At 31.4% G+C, this 6,438-nt stretch overlaps 1 pseudogene across 1 annotated transcript; it reads right to left on the bottom strand.

Moving 5' to 3' along the window:
• Positions 1–222: 222 nt before the first annotated feature.
• LOC111309239 (uncharacterized) lies at positions 223–3,128 on the bottom strand (annotated as a pseudogene). The gene is made up of 9 exons (XR_016330868.1): positions 2,467–3,128; positions 2,223–2,270; positions 2,004–2,063; positions 1,791–1,874; positions 1,634–1,702; positions 1,559–1,584; positions 1,179–1,311; positions 917–1,017; positions 223–665 (listed from the first exon to the last, which is right to left on the bottom strand). The product of XR_016330868.1 is annotated as an uncharacterized LOC111309239 (transcript).
• Positions 3,129–6,438: the final 3,310 nt, after the last annotated feature.

The raw sequence follows: 6,438 nt of genomic DNA on the forward strand, positions 1-6,438 counted from the left end.
TTTTTAATAACAATCCGAGGTAACAGAACAGCTTTAAAATAGTTTTTTCTTTCTGTTCAAAGTTCTCTGGCTGTTAATATACAAAATTTAAAAACTAAACCACAAAATTTTTAATATATAATTAAGTGTTATAACTTCTAAAAAGAAAAAGAAAAGGTGGTAGTAATTACTAATAATAAAATGAAAAACTAAAAGAAATTTATGATCATAAACAAGGATACATAATGATAAAATAACTTTTTAACACAATTACTAATAATTGCTAGCAAAAATAACTAGTATTTGTTTTTGTCAAAAGTTGGTTCCAATTTTAAATGTGAAAGAAAATGGTTATTAGTTTCGTCAGCTTAGGAAGGCTTTTTCACCAAAATCTACAAAGACTGCAATTTTGGAGTTTTGCTCAATCAAAAATGCTAGTAATGGATTACTTGTTGCTTGCAAGATAGATGCCTGAAATGATAGCCACACTGGCAGCGGCAATGCCGAGAGTTGCAAGAATTTTGCCGCTTGAAACTGTCGGTTTCTGAGAAGGAATTGTCATGAGATCATTTATCGAAACAGGTTGCTTCCAATATTTCCTAATTCCTTGCAAGTGCCCCTTACCAACAACTGCAACAACTGAACTATGCTCACTCGCAATTCTTAGTAATGTAGACGACATGAACCTGAATGCAGTGCGAGTTTTAGAAGATTAACCACAAAAATCAAGACAAGTATAAAATGTGTGCTTCAAACAACAATAAAAAAGGCTTGTGCAACAAATCACAAGCAAGGCTATGGAAAAAAATATACCTGCAGACCTAAATAAATTTTAAAGAGAGAAGAAAACCATAGAATTTATTTTGCAGTCAAGATCGAGTCCCATATACTAATACTAGTAATCTGATAAGCATTTAAAGAGCAAAAGAACAGTAACTGGTCTTGCTCATGTACAAGGGTTTCCATTAGGGTTGGGAACTCCTTGCTCATTTCTTGAATCACAAGAGTCAGCATGTCAAAATCATCCATGTCCTTCAGCTGCATATACAATACATTTTAGCATCATAATGAGTTCTTTCAAAACTCTGTTTAAGTGTTTTAAAATATGAAAATGTAAAGAAAGCAAATTGACTGATGATGAAATAAGAGTAAAGAAAGCAAATTGACTGATGATGAAATAAGAGAATAAGAAAGCTCACCATTTTGTTAAGATCCTCAGGGCTTGGCAAGAAGATTGCTTTTAAAAGTAAAGAATAAAATAATTTAGTCTTATGCCAAAGTGGCATTTTCACCCAGGTTCTCTGCAATGTAATCTGTTTCATCCAATCAAATCTTTGAAAATACTTGCAGGCCAAGATTAAAAATAACAGACTATAAAATGCGATGAAGTACAAACTGTTGAGAGAAGAGGAGCACTGCTATATATGCAACCCAGCAAGGCACCATATTCAGTACTGCTGTAAGGCTTATGCACATTATAATGCAATTAACAATAGGCATTTAAAAGTTTTTTGAAACAATTAGCTGAGAATCGGAGATCCAACTTCAATAATTTCATTAAGAAACACATATAAATAACATGAGCACCTTCTTACCAATTTTCCCCTGAACAATTGCTATTTTGTTGTAATTGAGTTTTCCAAAAAGTGTAGACAATAATATTAGTAATTTTTAATGCCACACGAAATTCAGACCCAGGGAAAGCTTCAAGCCTACTAGCAACCTTTCAGTATTGAGGAATGATTTAGGACACATAAATTTGCTTATTTGATGGTGAAGTTAGGATAAAGGTACAACTAAAAGATATACACCTTGGCAAGAAACCAGCTGTAAAGGATACCAAACATGTTATGCTTTTTTTTCCACATATCTACCATTTCTCCCATGCTTGGTACCTGGTAGATTTAAGTTGGAAGATGAAAAATTAGGGGCCAAATACTAAAGCCTATAAATGACGCAACGCCAGCCAAACAATTATGCAATCAAAACAAAAGCCTACAAAAGAACAACATCTAAGAACAAACCTTTAAATTTTGGGGAGTAAGCACCGCGACTCGACTTGAGCATAACTCCAAGAAAACAACCTGTAGGAAAACAATTAAAAATGCATATGAACTTCAAAGTTCGAGTGAATTTGCTGAGGTGAATTACAAGTCCTCAAACAATATAAAAGCAGGCAGCTAACCTGCTAAATGATCCATTCATGAATCAAGGGTTAGTTATTAGTTTCAGAAGAGAAGCACCTGTGGTTTCAAATAACTGATTACAGCTTCAACTTCTCTGCATGATTCCTGTAACACCACAGTAAAGTAAATATCAATCTCGTTCTGCAATACTCATTGCTCATCTGAGAATCAGTTAATTTAAAGATTTTCCTTTTCTTTTTAAGCTCGAACCAAAAAAAAAAAAAGGCAAAAAAAATCTTGAATTTTAAATTCTATCAATTTCCAACATTTTCTTGTTAACCAAACCGAAAACAGAACGTGCCTGAGAGACATGCGCAGTCCCAACCAAGTAAACATCGCAATTGCCGCCCTCGGCGGAAGATTCGCACGAGAGAACCATCATGCTCCTTGAAAGCTCCTCGGGAAGCCTACATGCCTTCTCTCGGAAGACTCAGATCTTTCGTTCCTCGAAACGTCGACGTCGTTGTTGTTATTGTAATCCTCTTTTTGCATTTCCTCTTCTTCTTCCTCTTCAACTTTCACGATGCTATCGCTTAATATGTCCACGACATTACGGTAAGGGCTTTCTATGCGGACGAAATCATCGCCGCTCGGGGGATCTGATTCCGTCCGTTTCGGTTCCATTGCCACCGTTTCGGTCTGTAATTGGGACGGTTGGCAATGGTGGAAAAAGAGGAAAATTCTAGGGGTTTGGGGGGTGTGAACCGTTTGAAATTGGGAAGAGACCAGATTGTTTGGGAGAAACGGGGAGGGAATTTAGTAAAAGAGGCTTGGAGTAAGAGAGACCGGAGTGTCTCAACCGAGCTGACTGGGTTGAATGGGCGAGTCAACCGACTCATATAAACGATTCCGGTTATGGGATTTTGTGTGAGCGTAGGACTATCCTTTGGGAATTGGAGCTTGCAAGTTTGGTCATGAAGAAAGGAGGACACAATTATTTTCTGAACGCACGGTTTTGTTTTTTAAAATAGTAAATTTAGGATTTTTGGCCAAATATCACTTTAATGTCTATAATATAATTTCAAAAGTTACATGTTAATCTTACATTTTCAACAGCACTAGAAAACTTGTATCGACTACGTCTGGCGTCATTTATTACTAAAAAAAAAATATTAGTATGATGCTCGAATTTCGTTACAGATTTTTTTATTTAATATAATTAAAATTTTAAAATATATATAAAAAATAAATAATTAAAACTAAATTAATTTAAAAAATATATATATATATAAAGATATAATACATTTTCATCTAGAGAATAATATGAAGTTTCTTATAAAAAAAGACAATGCAAAATCCATTAAGAAGAAATGAATCTTTTGGAAATGACTAAAAAGTAAAAAATTCCGAACAAGATTTAATATCCTATTATCAACATTTTGGTTAAAATAACTAAACTCAAATAAAAAAATCTTTAAGTTTACCTTGTTTCAATGTTTCCACCAACAGAACCAAGGGCGGGAAGAATTGAATGTGGAGCTATCATTGGAAATCTTTCAGATAATTGTGGTTTCTTCATGAACGGTTGTTCACAAAAGAAACCATTGTCTGGTTTGAGATTGGAAACATCTTCATATCAAAAAGACATTAAACAGGATGTACATCATGTTGAATAGAAGAATATGTTAATGAAAAATGATTGCCACCTAGTTGCCTATTGTGCTTGAAGGATTTCCTAAAAGCAACAGGTAAAAGTGAAAATAATTTTAGTTGTCTATTCACGTAGAGTTACAGACATTACCAAATAATAAATTAAGAACCATTTCAAAAAACCCTAATCTAAATTATAATGCAGCTCTATTTGAATAATGGAATAATGTTTAAAAAGAGTTCATTCAACCCGCATTACGTTAAGGGAGTTTTTTTTAAAAATATGATATGCATGTTTGATATGAAGTGTAACATTATTAAGTAAGTAAATATAATAAAAAAATAATATGATGATTCGATATAAAATCACAATCCATTTTGTACTAAAAATGTAATCATTAACAAATTACACAATATTTAAATCTTTAAGGAGATATCATTATGCCGATATTCATGATCTCATTTAAATGCACAAAGATAAGAACAAATGTAACATTTCAAAAAAAAAAAATTGTTTATGTTAAATGTAACTAAGGATGAATGATTAAGAAAGAAATACTCAAGCAAAAATGTTGATTTCCACAAAATTGCTGTCACTGGCACAATTCTTAGCTATCAATATGCAAAATTTTTGTATGACATATATCAAAGTGCAGTCATGAATTATTAAAAAACCAAGGAATTATATTGTGCAATCTATTTTTTGCTTTCAAAACTACCATAGTGCATTCATAAATTATTAAAATGCAATATACCCAAAAAAAGAGTTGGAACATGAATGTATATTACTTATCTTTGTTAATTTGGACAACGGAAGCCACTACCTCAAAAACAAGATTATTAAATTAGGCCCTGTAAAACCTTGAATAACTTCATTTTCTTTGTAAGTTGCCCATTGTGGCCAATGCAATGAATCAACTATGAAAGAATAGGTAAAGTTGTCCAAAGAATACAATATAGATACAAAGTTATATAGAAAACTTAAAACCTTTAGCATACCATTTCATGCTGATTTAGACAAAATATATTTGTAAAACTTTGTTAGATATAAAATTAGAGACAAAATTGAAGGGAAAAAGCAAAAACAAACCTTTAGGAAGCTAGAAAACAAAACATGTGAAACATAATCTTTTTAGTATAGTTAGTGTGGAAATCCACATCCAACTTGTGAAGTATTGTTTATTTTAACTTAAAGGTTTCACAATTTTTATCCCACAAAAGGTGCCTTACAAAGTTAGGTTTAAACCTCTACTTATATATTATAACAGATTTTCAGAATTTTTTAATTTAAGATTGAGGTGTCACAAACTCCGCCCGTTAAAGCTTGACGTCCCCATCAAGTTCAACACAAAGTACAAACAGAACCACAAGACTTTACACATAAAATCAAAATCATATCAGATGTTAGAATTTTAGAGGTGGCTTCGATGATGTAACACTTAGCTCTCATCCGATTAGCAACCATTATGATACTAGTAATCTGTCACATCCTAAACCTAAAGATTTAGGATGTAATAACACCATATACTTGTGAGAAAAATCCCACAAGCACGTAAGGCAACATATATCATACTAATCAAACTCCAAAATATCCTACTAATTCAAAATCAAACTCCAAAGGGTCTTCAAAATTTTAGTTTACAAAACTAAGTCTCTAAATTCACATGTTACACTTAATTAAAAAGTACAACAATATTTCAATTTTATTGTATCAAGGTACTCACATTACAAGTTATAAGATGACAAAAGATAGATGAAATCTTGCAACATAATTACTTGTCAAAACTAAGTTTAAAAGATGCAAATATCGAAATATGAAAGTAAGAAAAATTGAAAGAATGAATAAAACAACTCAACAAGTAACCGACATTCTCTCAGTTGGATTAAGCATGCCACAAAACATATAGGCCAAAACAATAACTAATGATTTGTAAATATTTTATGTAATTTTGTATTCACAAAAATATTTTTATAAACCATATTCTCAAAATCATATTCTTAGATTATAAAGTGGAATAAGTTATCGCAAAATTATAATTTTATTAGTCTCCTGTAGCATTATATGACCACACTTAACCTCTGTGATATAAGTTAGAATCAGAATTACCTTTTTAGTGCAATGGGACAAAAATATATCAGAAGTAACTAGATCATTACACTGACAATCATAATTGACCTGTTAGTGTAAAAAGACAGAACAAAAGTCACAATGACCATTTTTAGTGTAATGGGATAGAAGTATATCACCGGTGATATGGTGAACAAAAACCACTATTTTTAATAGATGACACAGTTCAAAATCGATATCTATATCACAAAGCATATTTCGACATGGCAAATAATTAACCCTCATTGGTAGGCTCAAAATATAGCCATATTAGGAGACAAAATCAAAACATATTTTTAGATTACCCAACATAGACAAAATCAATATTCATACACTTTCTAAAATACAATTCATACTTAACAAATTTCACATGTCATTTCAAAGCAAAATTTCGTATTTAGAAAATCAATGGATATATCAATATATTATTATAAAATCATATTCGAAGATCAAATAAATAATAAAATCATATCTAAATTCACAATAAATAAGTCATATATATATATACACATTTTGCATGCTCAACCTAATTTACAAAACAAATGGACAAAATAATATACGTTATATATATATATA

This window comes from Durio zibethinus, chromosome 2 (assembly GCF_047325235.1).
Source record: "Durio zibethinus cultivar Kanyao isolate XHJ-2024 chromosome 2, ASM4732523v1, whole genome shotgun sequence".
Classification (NCBI taxonomy): domain Eukaryota; kingdom Viridiplantae; phylum Streptophyta; class Magnoliopsida; order Malvales; family Malvaceae; genus Durio; species Durio zibethinus.